This window comes from Callithrix jacchus, chromosome 9 (assembly GCF_049354715.1).
Source record: "Callithrix jacchus isolate 240 chromosome 9, calJac240_pri, whole genome shotgun sequence".
Lineage (NCBI taxonomy): Eukaryota > Metazoa > Chordata > Mammalia > Primates > Cebidae > Callithrix > Callithrix jacchus.
In genome coordinates this window covers 62338239-62356361 of record NC_133510.1, presented here as the reverse complement: position 1 = coordinate 62356361, position 18123 = coordinate 62338239, and the positions used below count along the sequence as shown (strand labels likewise).

The following is an 18123-nucleotide window of genomic DNA, read 5'->3' as shown; positions in this document are numbered from 1 at the left end:
AAAATTATCCAAAACTCACCCCAGATGGATCTGTACTTACACCAACAGCGAGCTCACATTATTAATGGAGATTTCATTGTAAAGATCTGTTCTGCCGGAATTTTGCCGGAAGAAATTCCTTCTGGGAAACCTGTGCCTCTTCCCCCACCCACAGCCCTCTCCCGCCCCCTTCACCCTTGAATGAAATGATACTGATCCTTGCTGCTGCGGCTCCAGCTAACTAATTGCTCTGACAAGCAGCTCTGAAGCCGACCATGGCCCAGCTGTTCAGAGAGATGTCATCCAGAGCTCTGCCAACAGTCACACTGGCACATACACTCACAGACACAGACACAGGCACACACAGACATACATACACACACACAGAGGCTTTAAGAGCACCCCCTCCCACCTCCTCTTCTCGCTCTCATTCAAGTACTTCAGTGGCATGCCTGCCTCCACACTGCTCTGAGGATAGCTTTTAAAGACACAGCAGCAGCTCCTTTCTGCTGCATATGTCGAGATACCAAAATAGTCTCTTTAGTGAAGAATAACAAGTTGGAAATATGCACTGAATTAAAAGTTCACCTTTCAATTTACCTTACCTTTTACTTACCTGCAAAATAATTGAGGCCAGAGAGATGATCTCTGCCTAAAAGCTACTGAGAAATGTAAATTTAAGAATTTACTTTAGAAATGTAAAATTAAGATCAAACCTAGCTATAGAGAATTTTCTTGCCAGCAAGCTGTATTTGGTAAAATTGGTTTTCATTTTGGGGCAGAAGGCAGACAGCACAGGATACTAGTACCTATCTGTTCCTCTGCCCATTATTTGCCCCCAAAGGAAAGGAAAAATACTTTGGCTATAAAATGAGGGAATAAGGAAACCATGGCGGCATCTTTTTGACAGAACTGATGAAAAAGGATGGGAATGGAGAATATAAGTACAGGGACGACAGTAAGTAGATTAAAATAAACTGGTACAAAGGAGACCAGGAAAGAAAAGTAATTATTCAAGAAAGTATACATGGCTCTGGAATGGCAAGTTTAGATATGACTCTCAGGTCTTTTTTTATTTTTATTTTTTGAGACAGAATTTCACTCTCGTTGCCCAGGCTGGAATACAATGGCGCAATCTCGGCTCGCTGCAACCTCTGTCCCCTGGGTTCAGCAATTCTCCTGCCTCAGCCTCCCAAGTAGCTGGGATTACAGGCATGCGCCACCATGGCTGGCTAATTTTGTATTTTCAGTAGAGACAGGGTTTCTCTATGTTGGTCAGGCTGGTCTCGAACTCCTGACCTCAGGTGATCCTCCCGCCTCAGGCTCCCAAGGTACTGGGATTATAGGCAGAAGCCACTGCTCCTGGCCTCAGGTCTTAATTTTTAAGAGCCCACGAAAAGATAGTAATAATCTCTATTGGTCAGGAAGTAATGGACATTACAGGCAGTGCATCATGTGCAACAGCACAAAATAATTATAGCCATGGTCAAGGCATCCTGATGAAAACAATAAAACCTGTCACAAAGACACATCTTTTTATTTATTTAGACAAATACTTGTATGGTCTGGTTCATACTATGGTCAGGCACTAAGATAAGCTCTAGGAATAAGAGATAGACTCATTAAGAATCATACAAAAGGGGAAAAAAAGACTCTGCCTTTTACTCTGAGTGAGATGAGAAGCCTTAGGGGGTTGGAAGGCTGATCCCGCAGGGCCAAATTGACCACTGAAAGCAATCTAACTTTTACACTTCATGAGATGACAGGCCATTGGTGGGTTTTAAGCAGATGAAGTACATGTTTTTGACCTTTACTTATTTCTTTGTTTTCTCCAAATTTTCACTTGAGAAATTTGTGACATATAGAGAATTTGCAAAACTAGCACATCACCTAGACACATATACAAACTTATGTATACATATATGTGCATGCATATATGTGTGTATATATATATTTTTTTTTTCAGAACTATTTGACATGCTTTCATGATGACTCTTCACACATAAAACAATTCAGTATGTGTCTATTTTTAAGGTCATAACATTAAGGTCATTCTGAACTATAAGAATAGCCATCAGCCAAGTCTCAGATAAGTGGCTAGGTGATATACAAGCAAGGCAGATCTAAATAGCACTATAAAGCCTTCAAAAACTTAACAGACTTTGGAATCACCATTCACAAAAGGCTGCATAGAATGTGAAGATGAACCCAACCAGATTGAATGTCTGCTAAAATGAAAGTCAATATTCACCACAGGATTTAAACAAGACCCGACACTCATGATATAATATTCAAATTTTTCAGGATACAATCTAAAATTACCCATCATATGAAGAACCCAGATAATCTGAATTTGTATAAGAAAAGAGATGAACAGCCAAAACATGAAGATGACACAAATACTGAAATTAACGGCCTCACATTACAAAAATATTCCAACAAGGTAAGACAAACATTCTTGAAACCAATGGAAAAACAGAATGTCTCAGCAAAGAAACAGAGGATATAAAGAAGAACCAAATGAAACTGGAAAACAAAACAACCAAAATATAAAAACTCACTTGATGTGTTCAATAGCAGAACAGAAATGACAGGGGAAAGAGTCAACGAGTTTGAAGACAGATCAATATAGGCATCAAATGTGACTACTGAATCTCAACAATGAAGAAAAAAAAATTCTTTATTGGGGAAAAAAGAAACCTCAGATCACCAAGGACCAGTGGAACAATAGCAAATGTCTAATATTCAGGACATTAGAGTCCCAGAAGGCGAGAAGAAAGAGTATACTGAAATATTTGAAGAAATAATGGATACAAACTTCACAAGTTTAACAAAACCCAGCAGATTCAAGGCTCAGTAGCTGCCCCAAGCAGGATAAACACGAGCAAATCCATGATAAACTCCTGGATTACTCATAATCTAACAGCTAAAAACAGAAAAAATATTGAAGGCCACCAAAAGGAGATAATGCATTTGTTATTAAGGCAATAATGATTCAAATGCTTCATATATATATATATATATATTTTTTTTTTTTTTTTTTTCTTTTTTTTAAGAGACAGATCTTGCTGGTGCTGTATCATCAGGCTGGAGTGCAGAGGCAGGATTACAGCTCATTGCAGCCTTAAACTTCTGGGCTCAAGCAATCTGCCTGCCTCCTGCCTCTGGCTCTCAAGTAGCTGGGACGACAGGCGTGCGCCCCAGGCCCCCAATCTATATTTATTTTATTTTTTTAGAGAAGAGTTCTTGCTATGTTGTCCACGCTTCTCTTGAACTCCTAGTCTCAAGCAATCCTCCCACTTCAGCCTCCCAAGTAACTGAGATTATAGACACCAGCCACCATGCCTGGTGGCTTCACATTTCTTATCAAAAACCAGGAGAACAAGGGCCAGGCATGGTGGCTCATGCCTGTAATCCCAGCACTTTGGGAGGCCAAGGTGGGCAGATCACCTGAGGTCAGGAGTTCGAGACCAGACTGGCCAATATGGTGAAACCTGTTCTCTACTAAAAGTACAAAAAATTAGCCAGGCATGGTGGCAGCTACCTATAATCCCAGCTACTTGGGAGGCTGAGGTAGGAGAATTGCTTGAACCCAGGAGGCAGAGGTTGTAGTAGGCCAAGATCACACCATTGCTCTCCAGCCTGGGCAACAAGAGCAAAACTCCATCTCAAAAAAAAAAAAAAAAAAAAGAAAGAAAGAAAGAAAGAAACATGAGAACTAGAAGGAAGTGGAACAACATTTTTTTTTAAAGTGCTAAATCAAAAAACTATACAGTATTCTATATGCAGAGAAAATATCCTTCAGTAATGAAGATAAAATAAAGACATTCTCAGATGAAGGAAAACTAAGAGAATTCACAGTAGCAGACCTGCACTAAAAGAATGGTCAAAGGGCATTTTACAAAAAGACAATGATAGTACAACAAAATACAGAAAACCAGAAATAAAAGAAAAAAACATAAATGGTAAATATTTGATTACATTTAACAGACAATTCTCCTATTGAGTTCCTTAAAATGTTAAATGTTTGAAAGCAAAAATTTTAAGTTGATGAGGTTTTTAATGTATGTAGATATAATAGATAAGGCAACTACAACATAAAGAGAGATAGGAAAGAAACATATATAGTGGTAAGGTTTCAAAACTCCACCTAAAGTGGTAAAATCTTAATTCTAAATATTAGAAGTTACATGTAGCTAGGTATGGTGGCTTACACCTGTAACCCCAGCATGTAAGGAGGCTGAGGCAGGAAGATCACCTTAGGGCAGAAGTTCAAGACCAGCCTGGTCAACATAGCGAGACCCTATCAGTACAAAAAATTTAAAAATTGGCCAGGGTTGGTGGTACATGCCTACCATCTCAGCTACTCAGGAGGCTGAGGAGGGAGGATCACTTGAGCCCAGGGGTTTGAAGCTACAATGAGCTACATTTGTACCACTGCACTCCAGCCTGGATGACAGAGTGAGACCCCATTTCAAAAGAAAAAAAAAAGGTGTGTATATCTACACACATACATGTGTACATGTACCACATATCTGTGTGTATATACGTGTGTGTATGTGTGCATGCATACATAAAGATCTAGAGAGATCTCTAGAGCAACCAATAAAAAATCTATACAGCCAGGGGCGGTGGCTCACACCTGTAATCCTAGCACTTTGGGAGGCCTAGGTGGGTGGATCACCTGAGGTCAGAAGTTCAAGACCAGACTGGCCATCATGGTGAAACCCTATCTTAAAAAAAAAAATCTATACAAAAAGACATAGTCAGAACCTAATAGATAAATTACAAAGATTAAAAATGCAGTACAATAGGTTCAAAAGACTCAAAAGCAAAACAAGAGAATCAACAAGTGATTTAAAAATAAGAGAACAAAGAAAAAACACATAAGATGGTAGACCAAATCTAACATAGTAACAATTACATTAAGTGTAAATGGTCTAAAAATGTCAGTTAAAAGACAGAGATTGTCCAAATACTTTTTTTTAATGACCCAATTATATGCTGTCTACAAGAAAGTCACTTCAAATAAAATGATAGAAGCAAGTTAAAAGTACATGGATTAGGAACTCCCTTTTGGGCACCCCTCCTTCTCACAGGAGAGAGAGCTGTTCTTTTTCTTTCTTTAGCCTATTAAACCTCTGCTCTTAACCTCAAAAAAAAAAAGTATAGGGATTGAACTATTCTTTATGGTACTTCAAAGGTGGATACATGACATTATACATTTGTCAAAATCAAAAGAATTGTATAACACAAAGAATAAAATCTAAAGTGAACTATGGACTTTAGTTCATAAAAATGTATCAAGCTGGGCACAGTAGTTTGTGCTTATAATCCCAGCTACTCTGGTGGCTGAAGCAGAAGGATCACTTGAGCCAGGGAGTTAGAGGCTGCAGTGAGTCATGCACACCACTGCACTCCAGGGCAACAGAGTAAGATTCTGTCTCTTTAAAAATAATAATAATACTTTGGGAGGCCGAGGCGGGTGGATCACGAGGTCAAGAGATCGAGACCATCCTGGTCAACATGGTGAAACCCCGTCTCTACTAAAAATACAAAAAATTAGCTGGGCACGGTGGCGCATGCCTGTAATCCCAGCTACTCAGGAGGCTGAGGCAGGAGAATTGCCTGAACCCAGGAGAAGGAGGTTGTGGTGAGCTGACATCGCGCCACTGCACTCCAGCCTGGGTAACGAGCAAAACTCTGCCTCAAAAATAATAATAATAATAATAATAATACATCAATATTAGTTTACCAGTTTTAACATATGAATCGTACTAATACAAGATGTTAATAACAGGGGACACTACTGTGTGTATGGAAGACAGAGGGTGGCATATAGGAACTCTCTGAACTTTCTGCTCAATCTTTCTATAAACTTAAAACTGTTCTAAAAATGAAAGTATATTATTATTATCATTATTATTATTATTGAGACTGGGTCTCCGTCTGTCACCCAGGCTGGCATGAAGTAGTGCACTCATGGCTCACTGTAGGCTCAACCTCCCAGGCCCCAGGAATCCTCATACCTCAATCTCCCAAATAATTGAGACCACAGGCATGTACCACCATTGCCCAGCTTTTTTGTTTGTTTGTTTTAAGAGGCAGGGTCACCCTGTGTTCATCAGCCTAGTCTCAAACTCGTGGCCTAAAGTGATCTCCCCACCCCAGCCTTCCAAATGGCTGAGATTACAGGCATGAGCCACAGTGGTTGGCCAGTCTATTAATTTTAAAAAGTAACAGAAAAAAATATACCATATAAACACTAACCAAAAAAAAAGTCAGAATTTCAATCAACCAATAAGATCTCTGACATTTACGGAACACTCCAACTGAAAACGGAATACACATTATTTTCAGGTACTCATGGAGCATTCACCAAGATAGATCATATCTTGAGTCATAAAACAACCTTAACAAATGTGATAGAATCAAAATTATACCAAGTATATCCTCTAACTATAATGAAATTAAACTAGAAATCAATAACAAAAATAGAAATTAAATATACTTCTAAGTAATCCATGGGTCAAAGAGGAAGTCTCAAGGGAAACTGGAAGATATTTTGAGCTGAACAAAAATGTAAACATAATGTAGCAAAATTTTTGGGATGAAACTAAAAAAGTGCCTAAAGAGAAATATATATATAGCACTAAATGCTGACACTAGAAAAGTAGTGCTACAGACTAAATGTCTGTGTCCCCCTCAAAATTCATATGTTGAAGCCCTAACTGGCAGTGGGCTATATTTAGAGATGGAGTCTCTAAGAAAGTAATTAAGGTTAAATGAAGTTATAAGAATGCGGCCCTGATCTGACTGAATTAGTATCCTTATCAGGAGTGATACCAGAAAGTTATCTCTCTCCCTCACTACCTCTCGCACAAATAAGTCATATAAACACACAGAGACATGGCCGCTGCCTACAAGCTAAGAGGCTTCAGGATGCTTCAGGATTACACCTACCTTGCCAGTACCTTGATCTTCGACTCCTCAGCCTCTAGAACCATAAGAAATAAACTTATGGCTGGATGCAGTAGCTCATTTCTGTAATCCCAGAGGGTTCTCTTGAGCCCAGGAATTTGAGACCAGCCTAGGCAACACAGTGAGACCTTATCTTTACAAAAAAATCCAAAAAATTAGCCAGGCATGGTGGTGTGTGCCTGTAGTCCCAGCTTCTCGGGAAGATCACTTGAGTCTGGGAGGTCAAGGTTGTAGTAAGCCATGATGGCACCAATGAACTCCAGCCTGGGCAACAGAACAAGACCCTGTTTCAAAAAAAAAAAGAATGAAATTTCTGCTGTTTAAGCTACCTAGTCTGTGGTATTTTGCAACGGCAGTCGAAGCTGACTAACACAAGTAGAAAGATCTTGTATCAATAATGTAACTTTCCATCTTAAGAAACTAAAAAGAGAAGAACAAAATACATTCAAAGGAATCAGAATGAAGGTAATAATAAAAAGCAAAAATCAGGCCAGGTGCAGTGGCTTACTCCTGTAATCCCAGCACTTTGGGAGGCTGAGGGAGGCAGATCACAAGGTTGGGAGTTTGAAACCACCCTGGCCAATATGGTAAAACCTCATCTCTACTAAAAATACAAAAATTAGCTGGGTGTGGTGGCAGGCACCCGTAGTCCCAGCTACTTAGGAGGCTGAGGCAGAAGAATCACTTGAACCCTGGAGGTGGAGGTTGCAGTGAGTCGAGATCTCGCCAAAGCACTCCAGCCTGAGTGACAGAGCGAGACTCCGTCTCAAAAAAAAAAAAAAAAAAGGAAAATCAATGAAATTGAAAACAGAAAAAAAATATAACTGAAACAAAAAATTGGTTCCTTCAAAGGATAAATAAAATTGATAAATCTCTAGCAGACTCAGATAAACAAATTGTGGAACACTCATACAATGGAATTGTATTCAGCAATAAAAAGGAATGACTTGGCCAGGCATGGTGGCTCACTCCTATAATCCCAGCATTTTCAGAGGCTGAGGTGAGCAGATCACTTGTGTCCAAGAGTTCAAGGCTAGCCTGGGCAACAGAGTGAGACCCCCCCCGCCGCCACATAGCTACAAAAAATACAAAAATTAGCAGGTGTGGTTATATGCCTGTAGTCTCAGCTACTCAGGAGGCTAAGGCAGGAGGAATGCTTGAGCCCAGGAGGTTGACACTGCAGTGAGCTGTGACTGTACCACTGTACTCAGCCTAAGCAACAGAGTGAGACCTTGTCTCAAAAAGAAAAAAAAAGAATTTCTTTTCTTTTTTTTTTTAACAGGGTTTCACCATATTGGTGAAGCTGGTCTCGAACTCCTGACCTCAGGTGATCTGCCCACCTCAGCCTTCCAAAGAGCTGGGATTACAGGCGTGAGCCACTGTGCCCGGCTCACAAAAAGCATTTCTAATACAAGGAACAAGTTAGATGAATCTCAAAGACATTACTCTGAGTGAAAGTCAGTCTCAAAATGTTACATACTGGCCGGGCACAGTGGCTCACATTTATAATCCCAGCACTTTGGGAGGCCAAGGCAGGCGCACTGCTTGAGCCCAGGAGTTTGAGACTATCCCAGCAACATGGTGAGACCATATCTCTACCAAAAACACAAAAATTGGTTGGGCATAGTGGTGCACACCTGTAGTCCCAACTACTCGGGAGGCTGAGGTGGGAGGATTGCTTGAATTCGGGAGGCAGAATTTTGTACCAGCCTGGGTGACAGAGTGAGACTCTTGTCTCAAAAACTAAACGAATAAACAAAAAATTACGTACTATGTGATTCCATTTATATGACATTCTAAAAAAAGGCAAAATTATAGGGACAATAAACATATTAGTGGCTGCCAGAGTCTGGGGGTAAGTGAAGGGGATGAACTACAAAGCGCAAAAGGTAACCATCTGAGATGATGAAAATATTTTCTATTTGGATTGTGATGTGGTTACAAGATTGTAAATGTTAGTAAAAATTTATAGAACTGTTCACCTAAAAGGGTAAGAGTTATTCTAAGTAAATTATACTTGATAAATGAGACTTTTATTATTTTTAATAAATTATATTTTTTATCAGAGGTGGGGGTCTTACTATATTGACCAGGCTGGTCTTGAACTCCTGGCCTCAAGCGATGCTCTTTTATCTTGGCCTCCCAAAGTTCTGGGATTATAGGCATGAGCCACTGTGCCCAGCCAAATGAGATTTTTAAAAATAATAATCAAGTGGGGATAAGCAATGTGTCCAGTAATAGATTAAATAAGAATAGTAGAATATTGATGATTATTAAAGGTTTATGAGGGAGTTCATTATAATATTATAAATTTACTTTTCATGTTTGAAGTTTTTCATTAAGAAAAACGGGAGGGTCAGAAGAAACAACGAAAGAGACTAAGAAGAAATGACCAGTGAGAAAAGACAGTATAGTGTTTTGGAAGGCAAATGAAAAAGCAATTTAAAGAGGAGAAGGTGATGCACTCCATCAAGTACTGACAGGCCAAATGAAATGACAATTTTTATCTGATTACTGGATTTAGGAATAGGCAATGGTGTTGAAAGCCTAACTGGAGTAGATATAAGAAAGAAAAAGAAGAGAAATTGGGGATATCAAGAATAGACAACTCCTTCAAACAACTTTGTTGTAAAGTGAAACTGGCTGATAACTGGAGAAAGGAGAGGATAACGAGGAGTTTTTTTAAGATGGGACAAAAATTTTTTTTTTTTTTGAGAGAGGGTCTTGCTCTGTCACCCAGGCTGGTACAAAGTCTCTCTGTTGAAGAATCATTTACAAAATCCATATATTGTATGAAAAGACCTCCAGGACACATTAAGTGATAAAAGCAAGGCTAGGTGTGGTGGCTCAAGCCTGTAACGCCAGCACTTTAGGAGGCCAAGGCAGGGTGGATTACATGAGGTTAGTTCAAAACTAGCCAACATGGTGAAACCCCATCTCTACTCAAAATACAAAAAAATAGCTGGACATGGTGGTACATGCCTGTAATCCCAGCTACTCGGGAGGCTGAGTAAATGGAGGTTGAAGTAAACCAAGATCATGCCACTGCTCTCCATCCTGGGCAATAGAGCAAGAATCCATCTCAAAAAAAAAAAAAAAAAAAGTAATACAAGCAAGTTACATTTGCCAAAACCTTTTTGAGAACTTGTGTAGTCTACGTACTGTTCTAAGCATTTTACTTTCTATGTTTTTATTGAGACAACATCTCACTTTGTCACCCAGGTTGGAGTGCAGAGGCAATAATAACTCACTGCAACCTCAAGGGATCCTTCTGCCTCAGCCTTCCAAGTAATTTGAACTACCGGCACACGTCACCACACCAGTCTAATTTTTGTTTTTTGTTTATTTTTGGTAGAGACAGGATCTTACTTGTCCAGGCTAATCATCTCGAACTTCTGATCTCAAGCAATCTTCAGCCTCCCAAGTGCTGAGATTACAGGTGTGAGTCACTTTGCCAAATCTACCCTCAGCACTTTATTTATTAATTAATTTATTATTTTTTAAGACAGAGTCTCACTCTGTTGTGCAGGCTGGAATGCAATGGCACAATTTCAGCTCACTGTAACCTCTGCCTCCTGGGTTTAAGCAATTCTCCTGCCTCAGCCTCCTGAACAGCTGACATTACAGGTGTGAGCCACCACACCTGGCTATGCTTTGAATTTTTAGTAGAAATGGGGTTTTGCCATGTTGGCCAGGCTGGTCTCGAACTCCTGACCTCAGGTGATCTACCCGCCTCGGCCTCCCGAAGTACTGGGATTAAAGGTGAGAACCACTACACCCGGCACCACTGCATGCCAACCTAGGCAACACAGTGAGAACCTGTCTCAAAAAAAAAAAAAAAAAAAGACACTAACCTATGTGCTATCCATGCCAAACGTCAAACAATTATGCCAGAAGGCATCCAGCTAGCATACTAAATATATGGAGAATGTGGTAAGAATCCACTGCGGGCTGGACATTGTGGCTCATGTCTGTAATCCCAGCACTTTGAGAGGCTAAGGCAGGAGGATCACTTGAGACGAGGAGTTCAAGGCTGGAGTGCAACTATGATCACGCCACTGCACTCCACTCTGGGCGACAGAGCAAGACCCTGTCTCAAAAAAATGATGAGCGATGTTTCATCCTAAGGAAAAAAAAATATTTTTCCTGTTATTGGTAGTTCTGATGGTTCTACATTTTTTTCTGTGGAGTCAAATGGTACCAAAATATGTAACTGTATGTGGAAAAGCGAGAAACAGTAATCAGCTTGGCACAGTGGCTCACACCTATAATCTCAACATTTTGGGAGGCTGAAGCATGAGTACTGATTAAGCCAAGGAGTTCAAAACCAGCCTGGGCAACATAGCGAGACCTCGTCTCCCTCATCATTATTAAGAAATAAACAAAGAAGGCCAAGTGTGGTAGCTTATACCTGTAATCCCAGCACTTTGGGAGGTTAAGGCAGGAAGATCACTTGAGCTTGAGGGTTCAAGAGCAGCCTGGGCAACATAGCAAAACATTGCCTCTACAAAAAAATAGGGCCGGGCACAGTGACTCACACCTTTGTAGGTGTGCCCAGCACATCAGGGCACTCCAACCTGAGCAAGAGAGGGAGACACGCTGTTCCAAAAAAAAAAAAGGAGAAACAGAAATCAAGTATTGGTTGTTTCTCCATTTTTATTTGTGTGTAAATTTTTAATATAAATTTGGGTACATAAGGCATTAATGTAAGTCAAAATGTTTCAGTGGACAAGTTTTAGGAGTTCAAGTTTAATTATAAATAAAACTGTTGAATTATTCTGGATAATGCAAGAATCTGGATTATTTGAAAATCAGGTAAATTTCTTACTGTTGGGAACTAAATAGTGTTTGCAGCATTTTTATCATGCAGTTAATTCCATATATATATTTTTCTAATTCAGTTATCCTACATCCAAGTACATGTTCTTAATGTCGCCTGTCTTCTGTGCTGTTTCTGTAAGTTTGCTATTAAAATACATTAAACTCAGCCGGGAACAGTGGCTCACGCCTGTAATCCCAGCACTTTGGGAGACTGAGGCGGGCAGATCACCTGAGGTCAGGAGTTCAAGACCAGCCTGACCAACATGGTGAAATCCTGTCTTTACTAAAAACTCGCCAGATGTGGTGGCACACGCCTGTAATCCCAGCCATTCAGGAGGCTGTGGCAGAAGAATCCTTGAACCTGGGAGGCAGAGGCTGCAGTGAGCCAAGACTGCACCACTGCATACCAGACTAGGCAACAGAGGAAGACTCTGTCTCAAAAAAATGAATTAATTAATTTAATTAAACACATAAAACTAATAAGTAAAATACTTCAACTTTAATAACAACAATTAAAAAGTGTGAGAAGACTGTGTTAAAACTAGGTGTTAGATTCATGGAAGTTAATTAAACTATTCTCTATTGTTATTTATGTTTAAATTCCCATAAGAAAATTTTTGTAGGCCGGGCGCAGTGGCTCAAGCCTATAATCCCAGTACTTTGTCAAGAGATCGAGAATACCCTGGTCAAAACGGTTAAACCCCGTCTCTACTAAAAATGCAAAAAATTAGCTTGGCATGGTGGCATGTGCCTGTAATCCCAGCTACTCAGGAGGCTGAGGCAGGAGAATTGCCTGATCTCAGGAGGCAGAGGTTGTGGTGAGCCGACATCGCGCCATTGCACTCCAGCCTGGGTAACAAGAGCGAAACTCCGTCTCAAAAAAAAAAAAAAGGAAAATTTTTGTAAAGAAAAAGCTGAAAGTTGGGGAGCCGGGGAAGATGGTGCTATAGAAGCAACTGAGGATTGCAGCTCTCAGTGAACACGCAGAGGGTGAGTTCACGCTGCACTTCCAGACGGATCTTTGTTGCCCACAGAAAGGGGAAATTCCCAGGTATAGGAGAGACATGGGATGCCAGTGCAGCTGTCTCGGCTGGCGTGGCCACTTTGGCCGGCGCCACAGCGCAGCGGCACACCGCACAAAACGCACTGGTCTGGGTGCCCTGTTAAACTGGCAATTTAAGATTTGGGAGGGCAGATTAGCATATTCATTTGATTAAACGGGACTTGGACAGTGAGCCAGGCCAGGAGATTCCTGGGAAGTGAACTGTGAGCCAGCGCAGTGGGTCGCTGTACAGGAAATCACACAGATCCCAGTGCCCTTTCAGCAGGTGACTGAAACACCTGGAGACAACAGATGCTGGAGAGGATGCAGAGAAATAGGAACACTTTTACTCTGTTGGTGGGAGTGTAAATTAGTTCAACCATTGTGGAAGACAGTGTGGCAATTCCTCAAGGACCTAGAAATACAAATTCCATTTGACCCAGCAATCCCATTACTGGGTATATATCCAAGGGATTATACATCATTCTACAATAAGGACACATGCACACAAATGTTCACTGCAGCACTGTTTACAGTAGCAAAGACTTGGAACCAACCCAAATGCCCATCAATGATAAACTGGACAAGGAAAATATGGCACATATATACCATGGAATACTATGCAGCCATAAAAATTGATGAGTTTGTGTCCTTTGTAGGGACATGGATGAACCTGGAAACCATCATTCTCAGCAAACTGACACAAGAACAGAAAATCAAACACTGCATGTTCTCACTCATAAGTGGGTGTTAAACAATGGGAACACATGGACACGGGAGGGGAGCATCACATACTGGGGTCTGTCGGGGGGAAATAGGGGAGCAGCGGGGGGTTGGGGAGTTGGGGAGAGACAGCATGGGGAGAAATATCAGATATAGGTGATGGGGAGAAAGGCAGCAAATCACACTGCCATGTGTGTACCTATGCAACAATCTTGCATGTTCTTCACATGTACCCCAAAACCTAAAATGCAATTAATAAAAAAAAAAGATAAACTTCTGAAATTTCTCCCATATCTAGATGGCAAATAAAACTACAGAAAATGGTTTGGTGTGATGGTTACCCTCTAATCCTAGCTACTTGGGAGGCAGAGACAGGAGGATACCTTGAGCCCAAGAGTTCAAACTGCAGAGAGCCAGGATTGCATCACTGCACTCCAGACTGGGCTACAGAACAAGAACTCACTCAAAAAAAAAAACAAAACCAAAACCAAAAACAATCAACTACATCAAATGTCTAAAGAATAAACTCATGCCTGTAATCTCAATACTTTGGGAGGCCGAAGCAGGAGGACTGCTTAAGCTCAGGAGTTCAAGACCATCCTGGAAGACCTACATAAAATTTAAAAATTAGGCCGAGCATGGCGGCTTATACCTGTAATCCTGGCACTTTGGCATGCTGAAGCAAGTGGATCATGAGGGCAGGAGTTCAAAATCAGCCTGGCCAAGACTGTGAAATCCCATCTCTACTAAAAATACAAAAATTAGCCCGGTGTGGTGGCGTGTGCCTGTAATCCTAGCTGCTCAGGAAGCTGAGGCAGAGAATTGCTTGAACCCAGGAGGCGGAGGCTGCAGTGGGCCGAGATCGCACCACTGCATTTCAGCCTGGGCAACAGAAACTCTGCCTTAAAAAAAAAAAAAGAAAAGAAAAGAAATGTTTTTTAATTAGCTAGGCACTCACCTGTGGTCCCAGCTACTCAGGAGGCTGAGGTGGAAGGACTGCTTGAGCCTAGAAGGTTGAGGCTGCTGGTGATTCTGACAGGCAAAATCTGCTTAGGTGTTCAATAAGACATAACCTGAATTAAGCAATAATTAAGACTAGAAAACAATAGTGTTCATTCACATCAACAGGATATAAAAGGAAGCAATAAGTAAGGCCTGCGGCTGATGAGTACTGAGGGAGTATGTGTCATTTCTATAGCATGTAGCAGATGGAGAATTCATAAAGAAAATGTCAGCATTTCATTTTAGCAAGACTTTCTATTTCTCCACACTGAGAGATTTTTCTCTAGGTAAAGCACGAAAACTAACAGAAACTGATTCCCAGACCTTCTACTTACTAATTGTCTAACAGGCAAACTACTACTCTACCTGTGTGCATGTCATATATAAAATGGGGGTAACTCTGTCTTGCAAGACATTACAAAAAATAAATTTTTAATTAACTACACTTAACAAACTGCAGTTATTACTGTTATTACTGAGTTTATATGAAAGAAAGTCATCCATTATAGTCAGGAAGGATATAAGGATGCTCACCATCACCGTCTCTATTCATTATTAAATGCAAAGGCTTAGACAGAAGCAATGAGACATAAAAACAAAGAAGGTATAATTAGAAAGAAACAAAACTTTCCTAAATTTAACTCATGTAGCTGTCTAGTCCCCAAGAAAATCTAAATACCAAACATTTAGCATTTAAAAGAGTTTAGCTGAAATGAAGATCAGTAAACTCAAATTAACAGTGTGTCTATATTCTAACAATAGAAAAAGGAAATACAATAATTAACAAAACTACTTAGGGCATGGGAGGCTGAGGCAGGAGAATTGTTTGAACCCAAGAAGCGGAGGCTGCAGTGAGCCAAGATGGTGCAATTGCACTTCAGCCTGGGCAACAGAGCAAGACTCTATCTCAAAAAACAACAACAACAACAACAGCAAAAAAACTATCTAGGGAAGAAAGATCTTTAATTAAAAACTTATGAAATGTTATTGAAGGGTATAAATAATCCAAACAAATGGAGTCAGAGACCATATCTCTAGCTAGAAAGACTCAATATTGCAAAGCCAGTTCTACCATGTTATTCTTTAAATTCAATTCAATTCCAACAAAAATGTCAATGGAGTTTAAGTAAGATGAACAAGATGGGAAAATCTGCCAACTAGGCTTTTTTTTTTTTTTTTGAGACTGATTCTCACTCTGTCACCCAGGCTGGAGGGTAGTGGCATGATTGCACCTCACTGTAACCTCTGCCTCCCAGGCTCAGGTGATTCTCCTGCCTCAGCCTCACAAGTAGTTGGGACTACAGGCACACACCACCATACCCGGCTAATTTTTGTACTTTTTGTAGACACAGGGTTTCACCATGTTGGTCAGGCTGGTCTCAAACTCCTAACCTCAAGTGATCCACCTGCCTCAGCCTCCCGAAGGAGGCTGATTACAGGCATGAGCCACTGCTCCCAGCAGGCTTCTTATACAGTAATTAAGACATGGGAATTGAGCAGATCAATGGGAAAAGAACAGAGATCCTGTACATGCCCCCAAACTTGATTGTATTAAAGGCATAATTAAGCTTCAATAGCAGATGATTTAGGGTAAGTAGTTATTCATACAGAAAAAAATTAGGGCCCTATTCACACCATACACAAACCTAAATTTCAGGTAGATTAAAGATCTACATATGAAAAGTAAATCCTTAAAACTTTCAAAAACAAATACACGAGATTCTTAATGACCACAGCATAGAGAAGTATTTCTTGGGCTGGGCGCAGTGGCTCACGCCTGTAATCCCAGCACTTTGGGAGGCCAAGGTGGGCGGATCACGAGGTCAAGAGATCAAGACCATCCTGGCCAACATGGTGAAACCCCATCTCTACTAAAAATACAAAAATTAGCTGGGTGTGGTGGCACAGGCCTGCGGTCCCAGCTACTCAGGAGGCTGAGGCGGAACAATCACTTGAATCCAGGAGGAGGAGGTTGCAGGGAGCTTAGATTGTGCCACTGCACTCCAGCCTAGCAACAGAGCAAGACTGTGTCTCAAAAAGATTTGTTGAATAAGAATTAGCATGAACCAGGAAAAAAAAAAAGATTGAAACTTTTAAAAACTTCTATACCATTTTAAAAATTCATAAACAGTTAAAAAAAATAAGCTACAGACTGCAAGTTTTTTTGTGAAACATACATATAGGACAAATAATTGATACATAAAGAATTACAAACCAACAAGAAAAAGACAAGTAAGTCATTAGAAAACTTGGCAAAGAGTAAAAATTAGAAACCTAAATGACTAGTACTAAAGAGAATTTCACCTTCTCCTAGGAATTAGGAAAATACAAATTAAAACCAAAAATTTCATGTCACACCAACAGACCATCAAAAGCCTTTAAAAATTAATGTCTTATAATACCATGTACTGATATATCAATAAATCGTTCATTTTAGAGCTATATATGACTGTATAGATAAAGCCCAATTTTATTCATTTACGTGGTGGGGAATATCTGAGTTGTTTACAATTTTTAATTTATTTTTATTTTTTAGATATGGAGTCTTGTTATGTTGCTCAGGCTGGCCTCAAACTCTTGGACTCCAGGGATCCTCCCACCTCACCCTCTCGAATAGCTAGGAACTATAGATGTGTGCCACCATACTGAGCTATTTCCAATTTTTAACTATTACAAATAGAAAGTACAAAAATTAACATATAAATCTTGACATGGACATATGGATTCACTTCTCTTGCATAAAGATGTAGAGGTAGAACGGATGTCTCTTGTGGTAAGAATATGCTCATTTTTGTTGAGACAGAGTCTCACTCTGTCACCCAGACTAGAGTGCAGTGGTGTAATCTCGGTTTACTGTAACCTCCACCTCCTGGGTTCAAGCAATTTTCTGACTCAGCCTTCTGAGTAGCTGGGATTACAAGCGTGTGCCACCATGCCCTGCTAATTTTTGTATTTTTAGTAGACAGGGTTTCATCATGTTGGCCAGGCTGGTCTTGAACTCTTGACTGCAGGTGATCTGCCTACCTTGGCCTCCCAAAGCGTTGGGACTAAAGGCATAAGCCACCGCACCTGGCCTATTTTTTTTTTAAGTCTGTTTCAAAGTGGTTGTACCATCTTACATTCTTATCAGTAGCATGAGCATTCCAACTGCTTCGTAGTCTCATCAACATTTGGTATGGCCAGGCTTTTTGTTTTGGTGGGGGTGGGGGGGTTGTTGCTGTTGTTTTGGAGACAGAGTCTCACTCTGTTATGCAGGCTGGAGTGCAGTGGTGCGATCTCAGTTCATGTAACCTCTGGCTCCCAGGTCCAAGCGATTCTCGTATCTCAGCCTCCAGAGTAGCTAAAACCACAGACACAGACCACCATACCCAACTAATTTTTTTGTATTTTTAGTAGAGATGAGGTTTCACCATGTTGGCCAGGCTGGTCTTGAACTCTTGGCCTCAAGTGATCTGCCTGCCTTAGCTTCCCAAAGTGCTAGGATCACAGAAGTGAGCCACAGCAACCAGTCTGCATTTTCTTAATGACTAATATTGAACATCTTTTCATGTGCCCATTTGTCAACCCCATATCTT

General features: G+C 40.5%; 1 protein-coding gene across 50 annotated transcripts in view; it reads right to left on the bottom strand.

Annotated features, from left to right (window-relative positions):
- R3HDM2 (R3H domain containing 2) overlaps nucleotides 1-18123 on the bottom strand; it is a 192342-nt gene that overhangs the window by 97627 nt on the left and 76592 nt on the right. For 13 of the 50 annotated variants that reach the window (XM_078336231.1, XM_078336242.1, XM_078336262.1 and 10 more), the window contains exon 3: nucleotides 14505-14592. The exons of 29 other annotated variants lie outside the window; for them this stretch is intronic. The gene's annotated coding sequence lies outside the window, so the exon portion shown is untranslated. Of the gene's footprint in view, nucleotides 1-19; nucleotides 308-14504; nucleotides 14593-18123 lie in introns of those variants that run through there. 8 more of the 50 variants (XM_078336232.1, XM_078336251.1, XM_078336243.1 and 5 more) reach the window with 1 other exon arrangement.